General features: G+C 39.1%; 1 protein-coding gene across 2 annotated transcripts in view; it reads left to right on the top strand.

The window, feature by feature from the left end:
- FBXL20 (F-box and leucine rich repeat protein 20) overlaps nt 1-21,007 on the top strand; it is a 95,443-nt gene that overhangs the window by 28,034 nt on the left and 46,402 nt on the right. The gene's annotated exons all lie outside the window — the stretch shown is intronic.

Here is a 21,007-nt window from a genome sequence, read left to right as displayed (position 1 = left end):
ATATATACATTCTTTTTTTAATATTCTTTTCCATTATGGTTTATCCCAAGAGATTGGATACAGTTCCCTGTGCTCTAGAGTAGGTCCTGTTATTTATCCTTTCTAAATGTATTAAGTTTGCATTTATCAACTCCAAATTCCTAGTCCATCCCTCTCCCTTCCTGCTTCCACTTGGCAACCACAAGTTCTGATCTCTGTGTTTTATAGATAGGTTCATTTGTGCCATATTTTAGATTCCACATATGAGTAATATCTATGTGGTATTTGTCTTTCCCTTTCTGGTTTACTTCACTTAGTATGATAATCTCTAGTTGCATCCATGTTTCTGCAAATAGCATTATTTGTTTTTTTTTAAACGAGTGAGTAGTATCCCATTGTATTGTACAACATCTTCTTTATCTTTTCATCTGTTGATGGACACTTCAGTTGTTTTTATGCTTGAGCTACTGTGAATAGTAGTGCTATGAACAAAGGGGTGCATTTATCTTTTTGAATTATAGTTTCATTTGATTATATGCACAGGAGTGGGATTGCTGGGTCATATGATAATTAAATTATAGTTTTCTGAGGAACCTACATACTTTTTTCCATAGTGGCCACACCTACTTACATTCCCACTACCAGTGTAGGAGGGTTCCTTTTTCCTCACACCCTCTCCAACATTTGTTGACTTTTTTAATGATGGTCATTCTAACTCCTATGAGGCTATACCTCATTGTATTTTTTAAAAATTTTATTTATTTGGCTGCACCGGGTTTTAGTTGCAGCATGTTGGATTTTCGATCTTCATTGCAGCATGTGAGATCTTTAGTTTTGGCATGTGGGATCTAGTTCCCTGACCAGGGATTGAACCCGAGCCCCCAGCATTGACTGAACTCTGCTGAGTACGGAATCTTAGCCATTGGACCACCAGGGAAGTCCCCTCATTATATTTTTGATTTGCATTTTTCTAAAGTAGTTAGTGATGTTGAGCATCTTTGCATGTGTGTACTGGTCATCTTTATGTCTTCTTTGGAGAAATGTATAGTAAGGTATTCTGCCCATTTTTCAGTTGGATTTTTTTTGCTGTTGAGTTGTATGAGCTGTTTATTTATTTTGGAGATTAAGCCTCTGTTGATTGCATCATTTGCAAATATTTTTTCCCATTCCATAGGTTGTCTTTTATATATATATGTGTGTGTGTATATATATATAAATGTGTGTGTGTGTGCACACGTATATAAATGGTTTCCTTTGCTGTGCAAAAGCTTGTAAGTTTGATTAGGTCCCATTTGTTTTTGTTTTTATTTCTATTGCCTTGGGAGACTCACCTAAGAAAAATTGGTATGATTTATGTCACATAATGTTTTGCCTATTTTTCCTTCTAGAAGTTTTATGATTTCAAGTCTTACTTATATGTCTTTAAGCCATTTCGAGTTTTTTTTAAATGCATAGTGTGAGGGTGTGTTCTAACTTCGTTAATTTAGATGCACCTGTCCAACTTTCCCAGCACCACTTACTGTAGGGGCTTTTTCCCATTTTATATTCTTACCTCTTTCGTCAAGATTGTTGACCGTAGGTGTGTGAATTTATTTATGGGCTCTATTCTGTTCCGTTGATTCACATGTTTGTTTTTGTACCAGTACCACACTGTTTTGACGGGCTTCCCTGGCGGCTAAGACAGTAAAAAACCTGCCTGCAATTCAGGAGACCCAAGTTTGATCCCTGGGTCTGGATGATCCCATAGAAAAGAGAACGGCTACCCACTCCAGTGTTCTTGCCTGCAGAATTTCGTGGACAGAAGAGCATAGCGGGCTATAATCCATGGGGTCACGAAGAGTTGGAGAGGAACTGAGTGACTAACACTTTCACTTTCACACTGTTTTGCTCACTGTAGCTTTATAGGATTGTCTGAAGTCTGGGAGAGTTGTTAGGTTTCTTTTTTTTAATGTTACTTTATTTTAACTGGGATTGTTTAATATTCATCTAGTTTGTTCTTAGTGTATAGAAGCACAACTGATGTTTGTATGTTAACTTTGTAACCTGCAGCTTTAATGGATTTATTAGGTCTGATGGTTTTATGTTATATCTAAAATTTTTCTGTGTAAGGTCATGTTATCTTCAAACAGAGATATTTGTACTTCTTCCTTTTGATGTGGATGCCTTTTATTTCTTTCATACCTAATTGCTCTGGTTAGGACCTCTAGTACTATGTTAACTAGGAGTGATTAAAGTACTTTCCTCTTGTTTTTGATCCTGGAGGAAACCTTTTAGCCTTTCACCATTGTGGTGTCAGCTGTAGGCTTGTTGTATATGGCCTTTATTATGTTGAGGAACATTGCTTTAGTATCCAGTTTTTTTTTCATGAAACAATGTTGAGTTTTGTCAGTTTTTTTCTGCATCTATTTAAATGGTCATATTATTTTGGTCTTTCATTTTGTTAATGTGGTACATCACATTGGTTAATTTGTGTGCCTTGAACCATCCTTGTATCATATTCCATTTAATCATGCTCTATGATTCTTTTAATGTGATGTTGAATGTGGTTTGCTGTTACTTTACTGAGAATTTTTGCATCTAAATTCGTCAGGAATATAGGCCTGTGGTTTTCTTGTAGTTTTCTTCTCTGGCTTTGGGTAATGCTGGCTTCATAAAATGAGTTTGGGAGTAATTTTTGTCTTTTTAAACCTTTTACATCTTTATGATTCAGTCTTGGAAGTGTTAAAAAAACAAACCAATGCACATTAAAATTTTGAAGGGTTTATTTGAGCAAACATTGATCTGAATTGCGAGCACCAATCCAGAAGTGATTTTAGAAGTGCTCCATGCCCAGGGGCTATGGGCAAGGTTTTTATAAATAAGACTCTGAAGCAAAGTGATCAGCTGTATCTTAAGCATTTGCCTTATTTGGGATTGTCCTTAAGTTTCATTTTCTTCTATTCCAGTACACATACACTGGCTTAGGTTTTGGTTGCTACGTCAGCTACCAAGACATTAGAGCCACCTCCGTCTAATTACTTAGTTACTTTTAATAATAGTAAGTGGTCATGTTTCTAGGAATTACCCATTTCCTGTAATTGTTATAGTATAATTGCTCATAGTTACATGACTCCAAAACCACTGCTCCAGAATCACTGCAGATGGTGACTGAAGCCATGAAATTAAAAGACGCTTGCTCCTTGGAAGAAAAGCTATGACAAACCTAGACAGCATATTAAAAAGCAGAGACATTACTTTGTCAACAAACGTCCGTCTAGTCAAGGCTATGGTTTTTCCAGTGGTCGTGTATGGCTGTGAGAGTTGGACCATAAAGAAAGCTGAGTGCCAAAGAATTGACACTTTTGAACTGTGGTGTTGGAGAAGACTCTTGAGAGTCCCTTGGACTGCAGGGAGATCAAACCAGTCCATCCTAAAGGAAATTAGTCCTGAATATTCATTGGAAGGACTGATGATGAAGTTGAAGCTCCAATACTCTGGCCACCTGATGTGAGGAACTGACTCACTTGACTCACTGGAAAAAAACCCTGATGCTGGGAAGGATTGAAGGTGGGAGGAGAAGGGGATGACAGAGGATGAGATGGTTGGATGGCATCACTGACTCGATGGACATGAGTTTGAGTAAGCTCCTGGAGTTGGTGATGGACAGGGAAGCCTGGCATGCTGCAGTCCATGGGGTCGCAAAGAGTCGGATGTTGCTGAGCAGCTGAACTGACCCTTTTTATTTCTATGGTATTAGCTGTGAAGTCTCCTCTTTAATTTACTTTTTTTTTTATTTACAATTTTGTTTTAGTCCTCTCCTTTCCTTTGATTAGTTTACCTGTAGGTTTGTCTATTTGATTATCTTTTTAACAAACAAAGTGTTCACTTTTTATATTGATTTCCTTTCTCTATTTTGTTTATTTCTGCTCTAATCTTTATTTTATTTTCTGCTAACTCTGAGCTCAGTTTGTTCTTTTTATAGTTCCTTGAGGTGAAATGTTGTTTTCGTTTTGGGATGGGAGATCTTTTTTTCTTTTTTTAATGTTGACATTTATAGCTCTAAACATTCCTCTTAAGACTGTATCCCACAAATTTTGATTTGTTGTGTTTCCATTTTTGTCTATCTCAAGATATTGGTTTCTCTTTTGACCTATTGGTTGTTGTTTTTTTTTTTCTTTCTCTTTTGACCTATTGGTTGTTAAGTAGTGAGTTGATTAATTTCCATGTGTTTGTGAATTTTCTGATGTTCCTTCTGTTACTGACTTCTAGTTTCATGCCTGTGATATTGTGATTTATAACATTTATATGTTTTGGTCTTCGTTCTTAATTCTTGACTCCCCAAACCTTTGTAATTTCCTAAGTGATAAGAGCAGTGGAAACATCTTTTGTCCTTAGTTAAGAGCCATAAAAGTGAAATGGGTGTCTTTTTGTTAACAACAAGCCCCTTTCAATCACATCTGAATTTATGTTAATAAGGTGAATTTTTGAAAGCCCCTAGGTAACCGAATAATGCAGGCCAGTTGCTAGGAGAGCCAACCATAAGAGGACTGGAACTTTCTCCTCTAGGGAGGAGAGAGGAACTAAAATTGAACCAGTCACCAGCCACCATTGATTTAGTCAGCTATGTCTGTGTATTATGATATATGGAGCCTCCATTTAAAAAACCCAAAAGGATGATGTTCAGAGATCTACCATGTTGATGGCATCCATATATAAGGAGGGTGGTACACCCCAGTGCTTATGGGGACAGAAGCTCCTGCACTCAGGACCCATCCACCTTATGTACCTCTTCATCTAACTGTTCATCTGAATTCTTTATAGAATTCTGTAAACTGGCATAAACATAAGTTAATGTTTCTCTGAGTTCTGCGAACCAGTTCTAGCAAGTTAATTAAACCTGAGAAGTGAGTTGCAGGAACCTTCAATTTATAGCCAGTTGGTCAGAAACACAGGTAATGTCCCTGGGCTTGCAATTGTTGTTTGCATGGGGGCAGTCGTGTAGGACCAAGCCCTTAACCTGTGGGATCTGATGCTATTTCTTGATAGATCGTGTCAGAATTGAGTTAAATTTGTAGGCCACCAATTCTGTGTCTGCTGAGAAATGGGATTTTGCTTGGGTGTTGGAAAATATACATCTGAATGCCATTATGATCATGAAAGATACTTGATATAGTTTCTCTCTTAACTGGTTTTGTCAAAATTTGTTTTCTGGCCTAACACATTTTCTGTCCTGGAGAATGTTCTGTGTATGTTTGAGAAGAATGTGTATTTTGCTGTTAATGGATGGACTGTTCTGTGTGTGTTTACTAGATTCATTTAGTCTAGGATGTTGTTCAAATCTTGTTTCCTTATGGATTCTATGGAAGATCTATCTGTTGTTGACAGTGAGGTATTAAAATCTCCTGCTGCTATTGTTTTGCTGTTTGTTTCTCCTTTAGTCCTATTTACTAAATATTTAGGTGCTCCAGTGTTAGGTTCATAAATGTTTACACTTGTATCTTACTGATGAATTGACCCCCTTTATCATTATATGACCTTTTTTGACTCTGAGTTTATTTGTCTGCCTTTCAGTCAGTTCAGTTGCTCAGTCGTGTCCAACTCTTTGCAACCCCATGGACCGCAGCACGCCAGGCTTCCCTCTCCTTCACCAACTCCTGGAGCTTACTCAAACTCATATCCACCGAGTCAGTGTTGCCATCCAACCATCTCATCCTCTGTCACCCCCTTCTCTTCCTGCCTTCAGTCTTTCTCAGCATCAGGGTCTTTTCCAGTGAGTCAGTTCTTTGCATCAGGTGACCAGAGTATTGGAGTGTTAAACGATTTAGCCAAGTGGAAGGAAGTACACTCTGAGTTGTCTGCAGAGACTAGCTAGCAGGTTTATAAAACCTCCGAAAAGACAAAACACTTGGTGGTAAAAAGTGAAAATACAAGGATGAGGCTGGAGATTAAAAGTAGATAATAGCTATAGAATGTCTTAAGTGGTTGAATCCTCTGTAAACTATTTGCCCTTCTAAGAAACTGGGCATTATTTTTTCTCCCAAGAAAGTGGAAGCTGATATTCTGGATCCAGGTGTATCAGATGCACGAAAAGTAAGGGACATGGAGCCGAACGGTGAGCTTCCATATCACTTCTTAATGCAATGAACAGAAGTAGACAGCCGAGGAGAGCCTCCAAGATGAGGGGAGAACAAATAAAAGACAGGGTGGAGAGTGGAGGGAGAAAAGCGGTGGGCCAGAGGGCAAGGGGTGTTAATCTGTTAGAAATGAAATGTTGTGTCTTCAAAAGAGAGAACACTCTTTTGAAACTCTTGCAATAAATAAGAAATAACTTTTGGAAATAAAAAATGATACCCTCCAAAAGAATTAGGAGAAAGATTGGAAGCAAAGTTGAGGCAGTTTCATAAAGACACAGATCATGGGTACTGATTATGACTTCAGTAAATTGAGGATACAGAAGACTATACTAAAAATGTCCAGAAAGAGTACCTTGAAGTTACAGTCGTATCCGACTCTTTGTGACCCTGTGGACTGTAGCCCGTCAGACTCCCCTGTCCATGGGGATTCTCCAGGCACGAATACTGGAGTGGGTTGCCATGCCTTTCCAGGGAATCTTCCCAACTCAGGGATTGAGCCCCGGTATCCCACATTGCTGGCAGATTCATTGCTATCTGAGCCACCAGGGAAACCCAAGAATACTGGAGTGGGTAGCCTAAACCCTTCTCCAGCGTATCTTCCCAACCCAGGAATCAAACCGGGGTGTCCTGCATTGTAGGCGGATTCTTAACCAGCTGAGTTACCAGGAAGAAATTGTCTAAATTTGATAAGCATATTTAGAAAAACAGAGGTAAATATCAGAACTCCCTGCAAGATTTGTTAGGTATAGGGAGGATCCTACTGTTTTTCCAGTGTCCTTTTGTCTTGGTTGACATTTTATATAAAAATTCAGTTGAGTTATATGGTATAGAGACCTCTTTCTAGAGCGAGAGAGATATATATATCAATTAACAACAGCCAAATATCTAGCCATATCTTACAGCCTTTGTTTAGCTATATTGTTCTTAACAGTACCACTGTCTTGTTCATCAGTTCAGTTCAGTCACTTAGTCGTGTCTGATTCTTTGTGACCACGTGGACCGCAGCACACCAGGCCTCCCTGCCCATCACCAACTCCCGGAGTTTAGCCAAACTCATGTCCATTGAGTCGGTGATGCCATCCAACCATCATCCTCTGTTGTCCCCTTTTCCTCCTGCCCTCAATCTTTCCCAGCATCAGGGTCTTTTCAAATGAGTCAGCTGTTCGCATCAGGTGGCCAAAGTATTGGAGTTTCAGCTTCAACATCAGTCCTTCCAATGAACACTTAGGACTGATCTCCTTTAGGATGGACTGGTTGGATCTCCTTGCAGCCCAAGGGACTCTGAAGAGTCTTCTCCAACACCACAGTTCAAAAGCATCAATTCTTCTGCGCTCAGCTTTCTTTATAGTTCAACTCTCACATCCATACATGACCACTGGAAAAACCATAGCCTTGACTAGACAGACCTTTGTTGGCAAAATAATGTCTCTGCTTTTTAATATGCTGTCTAGGTTGGTCATAACTTTCCTTTCAAAGAGTAAATGTCTTTTAACTTCATGGCTGCAATCACCATCTGCAGTGATTTTGCAGCCCAAAAAAATACAGTCAGCCACTGTTTCCCCATTTATTTGCCATGAAGTGATGGGACCAGATGCCATGATCTTAGTTTTCTGAATGTTGAGCTTTAAGCCAACTTTTTCACTCTCCTCTTTGACTTTCATCAAGAGACTCTTTAGTTCTTCTTCACTTTCTGCCATAAGGGTGGTGTCATATGCATATCTGAGGTTATTGATATTTCTCCCAGCATTCTTGATTCCAGCTTGTGCTTCATCCAGCCCAGCGTTTCTCATGATGTACTCTGCACATAAGTTAAAAAGAAGGATGACAGTATACAGCCTTGACATACTCCTTTCCCCATTTGGAACCAGTCTGTTGTTCCATGTCCAGTTCTAACTGTTGCTTCCTGACCTGCATACAGATTTCTCAAGAGGCAGGTCAGGTGGTCTGGTATTCTCATCTCTTTCAGAATTTTCCAGTTTGTAGTGATCCACACAGTCAAAGGCTTTGGCATAGTCAATAAAGCAGAAATAGATGTTTTTTAGGAATTCTCTTGCTTTTTCGATGATCCAGCGGATATTGGCAATTTGATCTCTAGTTCCCCTGCCTTTTCTAAAACCAGCTTGAACATTTGGAAGTTCACGGTTCACATATTGCTGAAGCTTGTCTTGGAGAATTTTGAGCATTACTTTGCTAGCGTGTGAGACGAGTGCAATTGTGTGGTAGTTTGAGTGTCCTTTGGCATTGCCCCTCTTTGGGATTATAATGAAAACTGACCTTTTCCAGTCCTTTGGCCCCTGCTGAGTTTTCCAAATTTGCTGGCATATTGAGTGCAGCAGTTTTACAACATCATCTTTTAGGATTTGAAATAGCTCAACTGGAATTCCACCACCTCCACTAGCTTTGTTCATAGTGATGCTTCCTAAGGCCCACTTGACTTCACATTCCAGGATGTCTGGTTCTAGGTGAGGGATCACACCTCATGATTATCTGGGTCGTGAAGATCTTTTTTGTACAGTTCTTTTGTGTATTCTTGCCACCTCTTCTTAATATCTTCTGCTTCTGTTAGGTCCATACCATTTCTGTCCTTTATTGAGCCCATCTTTGCATGAAATGTTCCTTTGGTATCTCTACTTTTCTTGAAGAGATCTGTAGTCTTTCCCATTCTCCGATTTTCTTCTATTTCTTTGTACTGATTACTGAGGAAGGCTTTCTTACCTCTCCTTGCTCTTCTTTGGAACTCTGCATTCAAATGGGTATATCTTTCCTTTTCTCCTTTGCTTTTCACTTCTCTTCTTTTCACAGCTATTTGTAGGACCTCCTCAGACAGCTATTTTGCTTTTTGGGATTTCTTTTTCTTGGGAATGGTCTTGATCCCTGTCTCCTGTACAGTGTCACGATCCTCCATCCATAGTTCATCAGGCACTCTATCAGATCTAGTCCCTTAAATCTATTTGTCACCTCCACTGTATAATCATAAGGGATTTGATTTAGATTGTATCTGAATGGTCTAGTAGTTTTCCCCACTTTCTTCAATTTCAGTCTGAGTTTGGCATAAGGAGTTCATGATCTGAGCCACAGTCAGCTCCTGGTCTTGTTTTTGCTGACTGTATAGAGCTTCTCCATCTTTGGCTGCGAAGAATATAATCAGTCTGATTTCGATGTTGGCCATCTGGTGATGTCCATGTGTAGAGTCGTCTTTTGTGTTGTTGGAAGAGGGTGTTTGCTATGACAAGTGCATTCTCTTGGCAAAACTCTATTAGCCTTTGCCCTGCTTTGATTCTGTACTCCCAAGACCAAATTTGCCTGTTACTCCAGGTGTTTCTTGACTTCCTACTTTTGCATTCCAGTCTCCTATAATGAAAAGGACATCTTTTTTGGGTGTTAGCTCTAAAAGGTCTTGTAGGTCTTCATAGAACCGTTCAACTTCAGCTTCTGCGGTGTTACTGGTCGGGGCATAGACTTGGATTAACATGATATTGAATGGTTTGCCTTGGAAACAAACAGAGATCATTCTGTCGTTTTTGAGATTGCATCCAAGTACTGCATTTTGGACTCTTTTTGTTGACTATGATGGCTACTCCATTTCTTCTAAGGGATTCCTGCCTACAGTGGTAGATACAATGATCATCTGAGTTAAATTCACCCATTCCAGTCCATTTTAGTTCGCTGATTCCTAGAATGTCGACGTTTACTCTTGCCATCCTGTTTGACCACTTCCAATTTGCCTTGATTCATGGACCTAACATTCCAGGTTCCTGTGCAATATTGCTCTTTACGGCATCAGACCTTGCTTCTATCACCAGTCACATCCACAACTGGGCGTTGTTTTTGCTTTGGGCTCTGTCTCTTCATTCTTTCTGGAGTTATTTCTCCACTGATCTCCAGTAGTTCCTATCATGGCCTAAAAAGTCTAATAGATTTCCTTGGTCTGTTACCTTGGTATCACTCTTCTTAATGCCTTTCTCACAAAGTTATTTCTTCCTTTCCTTTTTAAAGAATCTTTCTAATTTAGCATATTGTTTCTTTTGGTTCCCTTTAAATCTAAAATATAATTTCTGGCATGCAGTTAGGATATCTTGGGTACTGTGTACTTTGTTTCCTACATTATCTAAAACAGGGGAATACTTTTTCTACAAATAAGTAACATGGCTGTATTAAAATACCATTGCTTTGGAAATATTTCCATAGCAGTAAGATGATTTAGAATGTGTGTTTGTGACTGAGTTGTAAAATTACTATCTGACATATGTCTTGGAAAATTCCACACATCCTGCCAGTTTTCAGTTTCTGGCACATTGACTAGAATTTGTACATGTGGAAATCAGACCCTACTTTCCCTTGATTTACCACCTCCTCTGATAATTTTGCAATATGAGATTCAGTTAAATGCTTGCTAATCCTGAGTCAGATGCCATCATGGCCTTTTTGTATCTACTAGTTCTTTTGTGTGTATGTAATGGGGTAGAGCTTCCAAGTGGCTCAATGGTAAAGAATCCTCCTACCCATGCAGAAGACACGGGTTCAATCCTTGGGTCAGGAAGATCCCAAGGAGGAGAATAAGGCAACCCAAAGAACAGAATAGAAGTGTGTACTTATGTTCTGGTTGTTAAATTGGTAGTGGATATTGATTTTGGTTAAATAAGCAGAAGTCAGGATAAAAGAAAAGCTTGGAATATTTAATCATATACTAGAATGCATCCAAAGCAGAAAGTTTGACCTGTTAAGTAATGTATCTGTTATCTAAATGTATCCCTTTCTTGGTGCTTTTATCTAGGGATTTCTTTCTTAGGATAAATCTAGTCATGAGATGGTAATGCACTGGCAGCAGTTTGCTTCTAAAAGGCAATTATATTTCTACTAAGGACAAGATGTTGGGTGGAGGAATTACATAGTTATTTGGTTTTAGGTTTATTTAGCCATACAAAAATGTTTTTCCTCTTAAGATTTTGGCAAGAAAATCTAACCAATTGGAAAAACATCTGGTGTTGGTTGAGTAAGGGGAATGGCATAATCAGTAAAAATTACTTACAGGAAAAAATCATTTTTAAAAAAAGTCTGCAGTATCAACTCTGGACTTCTCTACGGCAGTTCATCCTTAATCTCTCCCAGAAATTTTCTTCCCACCCAAAGATTTTACCTAGGTTGGGCTTCTTCTGTATATCTCTAATTTTATTCAAATCTTTGAAATTTAGATCACAAGTCATACACTTTCTAAAAATGGAGAACCTGTTTTCACAGCTTTTGCTATCTAACAACCACTCTAAAACTTAGTGGCTTGAAACACTTATCCAGCCTGACTCTTCTTCTGCTAGTCACTCAAAACGATCACTGGCAAGACTGTAGACCTCTGGTGGCTTGGCAGGGGCTTGAGCGTCTGAGATGGTGTCACTGTCAGCTCGTACTCTTTTTCCACAAGGCCTGTCATCATGCAGAAGGTTGTCCTGGGCTTTCTAACATAGTGGCATGAGTGTGTCAAGAAGGTAAAGTTTCCATTAAGGCTTACCTTGGAAATCAGTGTTATTTTCACACACACACACACACACACACACCTTTTTTTTTGTTGTTGTTTTTGTTTTGGTCAGATCAAAAATCATGTGAACTCAGATGCAAAGGGTGGGAAAATAGACTCCACTTAGTGAAGGGAGGTACAGCAAAACCCCATTGCAAAAGGGTATTGTAGCAAGGAGATAAGATTCTTTGGAGGGCCTTATTATAAGGTTCTACCATAGTCTGCCCTTTGGCTCCAATGATTCGCACGTTCTTGTCACATGCAAAGCATTCTCTCCCAAGACCTCCAAAATCTTATCCAAAGACAGATAACCTGTTTAAAAAAAAAAAGTATAAATAAACAATGGTGAATACCTATAACTTATCAGTATCAAATTTAGAGGTGGGTGAGGGTACTGATGTGAAGAACTGACTCTTTTGAAAAGACCCTGAAGCTGGGAAAGATTGAGGGCCGGAGAAGAAGGGAATGACAGAGGATGAGATGGTTGGATGGCATCACCGACTCAATGGACATGAGTTTGAGTAAACTCTGGGAGTTGGTGATGGACAGGGAGGCCTGGCGTGCTGCAGTCCATGGGGTCACAAAGAGTCAGACTCAACTGAGCAACTGAACTGGACTGAGGGTACTCACCTGCAGTTCCTCTTGATCCAGAGACCTGTGAGCTAAAAAGAAAAGTTATCTGCCCCATACATTCAACATACACTGTTATTCACAGAGAGAAAATAACGGAAATATATAGTCCCCCCCAAAAGGGGGAGTAATGGGAGGCAAGGGCTTCCCAGGCAGGCAGCACTAATGTCAAGGAACCTGCCTGCCAGCGCATGAGACATAAGAGACTCAGGTTCGATCCTTGGGTCAGGAAGATCCTTGAAGGAGGGCATGGCAACCCACTCCAGTATTCTTGCCTGGAGAATCCCACGGACAACGGAGCTAACCAAGCTATGGTCCATGAGGTCACAAAGAGTCGTACACGTCTGAAGCAACTTAGCATGCAGACATGCACGGATCGACCCTGAGATGCAGTAGACATGTTGTCAGGGCCACAGACTGCAGCTGAATGGAGCAGAACCCGGCGGTCCTTCTCCCCCACGTCCTCTGCCTGCCTTCTGTCTGTAGACAATCTGTAGCCGAAAAAGTGAAGTCGCTCCACTCTTTGCGACCCCATGGACTGTAGTCTACCAGGCTCCTCCTTCCATGGGATTTTCCAGGCAAGAATACTGGAGTGGGTTGCCATGTCCTTCTCCAAGTTTGTTTTTTTTTTTTTTTCCCCTTCTCCAAGTTTAACAGATAATGAAGAAAATGCAGAAGCAAAGGAGAACAAACAAAACCAAACAATAATTGTTCAGTTATTAAGCAAAGTCAAGGGCCTTAAGTTCCTCTTCATGGATGATAAAATCAGGATGACACTGATGAGACCACTGCATAACCAATTCCAAGATGTCTGTCAGAGCTGACTGTAGCCCCCTCCCTTGGCCTGTATACACACCTGAAACTCCTCTTTAGAAGCTCTTGCCCAGGCACTTGCCTGGTGGCCCAGGCCCTCTGCCTTGTAACGCAGAGGATGTGGGTTTGATCCTTGGTTGGGGAACACGACTGCACGTGCTGCAGGGTAACTAAGCTCGAGTGCCACAACTATTGAGCCTGCATGCTATAGCTAGAGAGAAGCTTGCACGCTGCAGTGAAAGATCTCGCATGCCTCAGCTAAACCTACCGCAGTGAACAACCCGTCCCAAACCAGATAAATCAGATAGCCAAATAAATTGGACTTCTGAGGCTGGGGTCTAAAAATTCAATTTAAAAAAAAAAACAAACCTCTTGCCCACTGATTGTCAGTAGCAAGTTGGCCTTTTGACATGAGTCTACTCTGTCCCCTGGTTGCCTGCCTCTGCAATGAAGCATTTTCCTTTCCACCAACCTTGCCTCTCAAGTGTGGGCAAACAGTTGGATCTGACTCTTGGTAACACAGGAGCAGGAAGTGTGCCTTGATTGGGGCCCAGTTCTACTTCCTGGGAATGGTTCCCTAATCCACTGTTCCCTGTGATTCTTACTACTGCATCATGAGCTCTTAACATTGCTTTCTAAGAGGTTCTCCTTTTACATAAGAAATACCTTATGAAGCCAAGTAGCTTTCTCAGAGTACTTCCTCCCTACAGAAAGATGGGAGTCCAGAGGCCTCCTTTCATTTTAAATAATCTCTGTCCCTTGTTGTAGTTGTACCCAGCAGGTACAACTTGTTTTAAAATTTCTGGGATTTTCTGTGAATCTGATTTGTGCTGTTCCATGTCCCAGAAGCTCCATCATTGTGACTCTTCTCAGTACAGACCTCTCCCTACTTCGGGTGTGTCTGTCTGCTGTGGCGTAATCCTTGTAGCTGCTTAGAGGCCTTTGTGTCTGGTTGAGTCAGCTAGGCATGGCTTTAAATTTTTCTGAATTAGAAGACAATTGCATAACCTTTGGTTAGGCAAAGTTCACATATATGATATCAAAAGTATTATCTGTAAAAAAAAAGATAAACTGGACCTTATCAAAATAAAAAATACTCTCTTTAAAAAAAAAGTATTCTTTGAAAGACACCATTAAGAAATAGACATAACACAGAATGGGAGAAAATAAGTCATAGAGTAGATAATGAATGTGGATTCAAAATATATTAATATAAAGAGCCCCTAAATCTAAGAAATTAAACAACTCAAAAGGGTAAATGATTTGAATGCACATTTCACCCAAGAAGTCATTTGAACAGCCGAAAAGCAAATGAAAAGATGCCCAACAGCATTAGTAATTGTAAATTGGTACCACAAACTGGTACCACAATGAGATAACACCCCATTCAGTTCAGGTCAGTCACTTAGTCGTGTCTGACTCTTTGCGACCCCATGAGCCGCAGCATGCCAGGTCTCCCTGTCCATCACCAACTCCCGGAGTTTACCCAAACTCATGTCCATTGAGTCGGTGATGCCATCTAACCATCTCATCCTCTGTCATCCCCTTCTCCTCCTGCCCTTAATCTTTCCCAACATCAGGGTCTCTTCAAGTGAGTCAGCTCTTCGCATCAAGTGGCCAAAATACTGGAGTTTCAGCTGCAGCATCAGTCCTTCCAGTGAATATTCTGGACCAGTTTCTCTTAGGATGGACTGGTTGGATCTCCTTGCAGTCCAAGGGACTCTCAAGAGTCTTCTCCAACACCACAGTTCAGAAGCATCAATCCTGCGCTCAGCCCTCTTTATAGTCCAACTCTTACATCCATACATGACCACTGGAAAAACCATAGCCTTGACTAGATGGACCTTTGTTGACAAAGTAATGTCTCTGCTTTTTAATATGCTGTCTAGATTGGTCATAACTTTGCTTCCAAGGAGTAAGCGTTTTTTAATTTCATGGCTGCAGTCACCATCTGCAGTGATTTTGGAGCCCCCCAAAGTAAATTAGACTAGCTGAAATTAAAAAAGCCAACATGAGACTTCCATAGAGGTCCAATGGTTAAGACTCCTTGTTTCAAAAAAAAAAAAAAAAGACTCCTTGTTTCCATTGTAGGGTTTGATCCCTGTTTGGAGATCCCAAATGCTCTGGATGGTAACATACGGACAGACAGGAAACCTTATACATTGCTGGTAGGAATGTAAAATAGTACAGCTACTTTGGATAATAATTTAAAAGTTTAAAATGTACTTAACCATATGATACAAGCCATAAACTCTCCATTTTAGATTTTATCCAAGAGAAATGGGAACCTATTTCAACCCAAAGCAAGTGTAACAATTCAAATGTTGTTAGCTAAGAATGAATAAACAAAATTCACGATTTCATACGTTGGAATACTATTCAAAAAATAAAAAGGAATGAACTGCTAGTACATGCTACAACATAGATGAACTTCAAAAACATGCAGAGTAAAAGAAGCCACGTCCAAAAAATTGCATTATTTTATGATACTATTTTTTTAAATGCTCATAAAGGAAAATCTTCAGAGACAGAAAGCAGATGAGTAGTTGCTTGAGGGATTGATTGCTGATAGGCATGAATGATATTTTGGAGATGATGGAATTCATCAAAACTGAATTGTAGTGATGGTTTGACAGCTTTGTAAATTTACTAAAAATTATTGAAGTGTACACTTAAAACCAGTGAATTTTATGCTATGTGAATTATGCCATAATAAAGCTGCTAAAATTGCTGTATACAGATGAAATCCCATGATGGTGAAAACTTTGCAATTATTACAACTTTTTTTTTGAGCAAGGGGACATAAGTTGAGTATCCAAACTTTTTTCTTCATGTGTTGTACTTGTTATATTTTATAGTATTATTCAGTTTGTTACTGAAATAAATTCATGTTATTTGCATGTTTTTTGATGAATTTAGAGTAACATTCAATTTATTAGATTTTTTTCCCTCCCCTCCTCTCATCTCCCTTCCCAGCCATATCCCTCCTTCTCCTTTGTCACCCTTCCCCTCCCCTCCACTACCGGGATAAAGTGAAGAAAGCATGGAGGTCTGCTGTGAATTTACAGTCAAAAAATATTTCCTGATCTGTGTAATAAAAATGACATTCATTGGTTCAGGAGTTTATAGGCATTGTGTTGTTTACTGACTGTACTGTGGTGAACTAAACGGACAAGGCCCCCTTCCTCATTATATCAGAGCTTACAGTCTGATATAATGGACACCATACCACCCCAGGGTGCTTTGGGATTTTATCTGAGATGGAAACAGTCACATCCAGTTAGGATGATTGGGAAAGGTTTCATGACACCAGTGGGCATCATTCGATTTCTGTTGACAGAATAGGCAAGTTGGATGCATAGGTGCTCTAGAGAAGATAACAAACAAAAAGCACAGAGCTTGTTTTAAGAGAAGCACATGGTCCTTCATTTTTATTTTAGTTCTGTTTTCCTCCTCTTGGTCATACTGTAATTGCTATCTATAATTAAATGTTGCAGCGATCTATAAAATGCACCATTATTTTATATATCACACACACAAAAAGCTTTTGATTTTGATTGTAAGATGTTTCCTAAATTCAGAAACTTTAAAATGTGGAAAAAGAATCTTAAAAATTTTTGTGGAAAAAGACATATAAAATTTGCCATCCTATACTTTTTTAAGGGTATAATACACTCAGTATTGTGCAACCAAATTAAATGACTTAAATATGATAGGAGTTTATTTTCTCTCATATGTAAGTCCAGAAGTATGGTGTCTCTAGTCATCTGCAAGCTTTTTCTAGTTTTCTGCTTATCTCTAAACTGTAGTCTTCAGTTTCATGATATAAGATGGAGTTCAGTCATCCTGACCACATTTCGAACAGCATAATTGAGGAAGGAGTAAAGAAGGGGCAAACCCTCTCTCATTAAGGACACTCCAAGCCCCCTGATACTATACTGTATACGTCACTTTTTCTTATTTCCCATTGGCCAGAACGTAATGGGAAATAAAGTTTTCTTTCCACACAGCCATGTGCTAGCTAAAAACTGGGAGTTCTGTTACCCTAGATGTGTAGAGAAGATATTGGGGGATACTAGTAATCTGTGCCAAAATGTGTGTTAAATTTTTATTTCCTCTATAATGCTTGAATAATAAAAAACAGAATAATTTCTGTTTTTTGGAGTTGTTAGCTATACTTTACTTTAATCAGCAGGGGTCACTGTTGAGAAAGTATTTCTTTTCCTATTTCCTTTATTAAACCCAGTTGCCATTTCCCACTCAGATCCTGGATTTAAAACCTCTTGAATTGATTTCCTGTGTCTTTGTTGTGTGCTGAGCATTTAAATTTATTATGTTAGTGAACTAATTCCCAAAGCTTGCCAAAGATTTCAAAACTGATCAGGAAAGCTAAAATAATAGCCCAAAAATGTTTCATACTATTCAGGAGCTCTTTGTTCTAATTACAATTTATAAAAAAGTAGTTTCACAATTATATTTCTCAACTAGGTAATTTATAGAAAAACAATTACAGTTTTATACAGAGCAGTAATAAATGCTAACATATGACAAACCAAATCACTTAGATTTTTAAAAACCTGAATATACAAGAATGTCCTATCCCTATATATAAGGGATATATTTATATCCCTTATATAAATATATAAGAATGTCCCTCCCTGTAACAGGAGGGCCCTTACAGTGTCTGTTTGTTTAGGGGATGATGTCCTACCTTGAAACAAATAATTGAGAGAGAATACTATAGCTGCTGTCATGTTCCCCCACCACCCCCATCCCCATATCCTTGTAATTGTTTGCAGATAGATTATTAAAATACGTAATTATATATCCCTGATGACTCAGACAGTGAAGAATTTGCCTGCAGTGCAGGAGACTTGGGTTCAATCCCTGAGTCTGGAAGATGGTCTGGAGAAGGGAATGCCAACCCACTCCAGTATTCTTGCCTGGAGAATTCTGTGGACAGCAGAGCCTGGTGGCTATAGTCCATGGGATCACAAAGAGTTGGACATGACTGAGCAACTGACACTGTATAGCCACACATTAATATGAAACGAGATAACTAAGAATGTCAGATGTTTGAACAGTGGCTTCTCTAAAACAGTAATATCTCAAACCTTCACACATTTTTCTAATCCATTATATCCTTGGTCTAATTGGTTTTGACATCTTTATATTTTATATGAGAAATCTAGAGTTTGGATTCAGCTGAAATAGTAAGATGTCTAAAACATATTTTCTATTGCTTCTGTGAAGTATTTACTTTATAAACAATATCATGAACTAGAGTGGAAGCCACTTGGGTTTCCTAGAAAACATCTAAAATTAATGTGTGTCTGTCTCTAGGATTATTTTCTAAGTTCCATTGCTTTGTCACTTTAAATAATAAAATATTCTGACTGTGTGTTAGAACTGTGATTTCTTAAGTTCTGGGGTCCTTAATCTGTTTTTTCTGGTCTGTTGGTTCTCAGACTTCAGGAGGCATCAGTACCACCTGGAGGGCTTGTTGAAAACAGGTTGCCTCTCTCTTCCCCCCACCACACTGGCACCCTGTTTACACTGATGCTGTAGGTCTGGGGTGTAGCCCAAGAGCTTGCATTTCTAACAAGGTCCTGTTTGATGCTGATGCTCTTGTTTGACCAGTTTGTGAACCACTGATCTTTCTCTACTTGGAGTAGGATACATGTATGCAGAAGGAAAAGGAGGGAAATACAAATCTGGACTGGTGTCTTATACACCATGGTCTTTCCCAGGTACTCCCAGAACACTATTCCTTTTCTTCTTTACTTTTTCATATACCTCATGTTCATATAGAGACAACAGCGTTTGGCCTATTTAGGCTGAAGAAGTGAAGTAAAAGTCACTTAGTCATGTCTGACTCTTTGCGACCCCATGGAGTATACAGTCCATGGAATTCTCCCGGCCAGAATCGTGGCGTGGGTAGCCATTCCCTTCTCCAGGGGATTGTCCCGACCCAGGAATCAAACTGGGGTCTCCTACATTGCAGGCAGATTCTTTACCAACTGAGCTACTAGGGAAGCCCATTTAGGCTCACTTGGGGGGAAAATTGCTACTGGGTTCCTTTTTTAAAAAACTCTATATTGTACAAGTTGTGTGAACAATACCTAGCAAGTTTATATTCTTTATCAGTTTAATTATTGTTTATATTCAAATGAGCAGAAGTGCCTTGCTGGGTATTCAATTAAATACTTTGAATATACAAGATAAAGAGTTCAGCATTTCTACTATAAAAGTGATTATCTTTTATATCTTGTGGATTTGAGTTGGGCATAGTCTGTTATATTGGGTGCTTTATTGATATTGTAAACTTACAAATTTAATTTTTTCCAAAGATCTCAAGCTTAAGGTACATGTTGTATGCTAAGAAGTCCCCCAGGCAGGTCTCAACTTTCGATACATTTAGCTGTCTTTGTAAGACATTGTTACTTATGTCATCAACCCTAGATTATTCAGGGTATACTTTATAACTCCTTCATGCATTCTTTCCAGTAAGTGTACCTAGAGAAGAATGATCATGGAACTTCCCTAGCAGTCCACTGGTTAAGACTCTATGCTTCCACTGCAGGGGGCATGTGTTGGATCCCTGCGACGGGGAACTAAAATCCTGTGTGGTGCAGCCAAAAATAACCAAATAATCATAATAGTGAAGAGTCTTAGAAAATTAGAAACTGTGAAATTTGAGATTTGTTTAGGAGGAAATGTGATGACTTCATTTTGAAAGTCTGCTTTACCAAAAAGGAGTATGATTTTTTCCTTAGTAACTTCCATTAAAGGACAGAGATTTTAGGGAAGCAGATTGTTCTTTGGTGTCAGGTAATTCCCTGAAGCGTGTGATTGTCAGGCAGTAGCTTTATTATAACATAGTGTATTTGCTGTACTGAAACTTGGTAGATGATCCAACTTCCATCAGCGATTCTGTAGCTTTTTAAAAACTCCTTTTTTCTCCAGCTTTTTTTTTTTTCATTTCCACTGCCCCTGTAATCTTACAGAGATCTGTATCATCTTTTACTTCAGCTATAATTTTGACATATTTCTAACTTATCTCCTTGATGCCAGTCCAAATTTAATATTTGCTTATTTCCGTGTTCTTCATTGTAGAGCAGGAGACCCTTAAGTACAGAGATAACATCTTACTGTCTCTGTATTTCGTTGCCTAGAAAGGTGCCTAATACTTAGAAGATGTTCAGTAAATGTTCACTTCGTGAAGTCAAGAGGCATCTATGTAATACTTAATAGCAGGGACTGTCCTCAGTTTCAGTGACATGTGTGTTGGTTTTCATGACTTTTTATTGGATATATAGGTATTTGATTTTTAATGTAGCTTACTAGACAAGCTTATAATGGAAGAAATTGTGGGTCTGTTTAAAAGTACCTACTGTGAGTTATTTCATTAATTTGAATGATCCTTTGTGCCTCCAGAATGCATATGGTTGTGGTTATGAAGCATTATTAGCTTTCTGCATGATACATGAAACTTCAAAGAGAATGTTCCCTACCCTAGGTTTCTGAACAACTCCATGAACAAGTAAATATGAGTTAGATATGGAGAATAACCTTGCCTTAAGGTTTTTCAAATGGTCACTCTGCACTGATACAATTTTAAGCAAGTAAACCTTTTGTAGCTCAATTTCCTTATATGTAAAACGAAGATTAAGGGTCATAAGAAGATTCTCAGACATTCTCAGAAATGTCTCAGACATTTTTTAGCCTAAAGAATTTCTGAAAATATGACTTTGGCTTATAACATCCGTTGTACTTATTCTCTTCTCTCCTAAGAGGATTACCTCTAAACTGTTGTTGAAGTGAAGTGATGTCACTTAGTCGTGTCCGACTCTTTGCGACCCCATGGCCTGTAGCCTACCAGGCTCCTCTGTCCATGGGATTTTCCAGGCAAGAGTACTGGAGAGGGTTTCCATTTCCTTCTCCAGGGGATCTTCCCGACCCA

The sequence above is a fragment of the Cervus elaphus genome, chromosome 5 (assembly GCF_910594005.1).
Source record: "Cervus elaphus chromosome 5, mCerEla1.1, whole genome shotgun sequence".
In the NCBI taxonomy this organism is placed as follows: Eukaryota; Metazoa; Chordata; class Mammalia; order Artiodactyla; family Cervidae; genus Cervus; species Cervus elaphus.
This window is presented reverse-complemented; position numbering and strand designations above follow the sequence as displayed.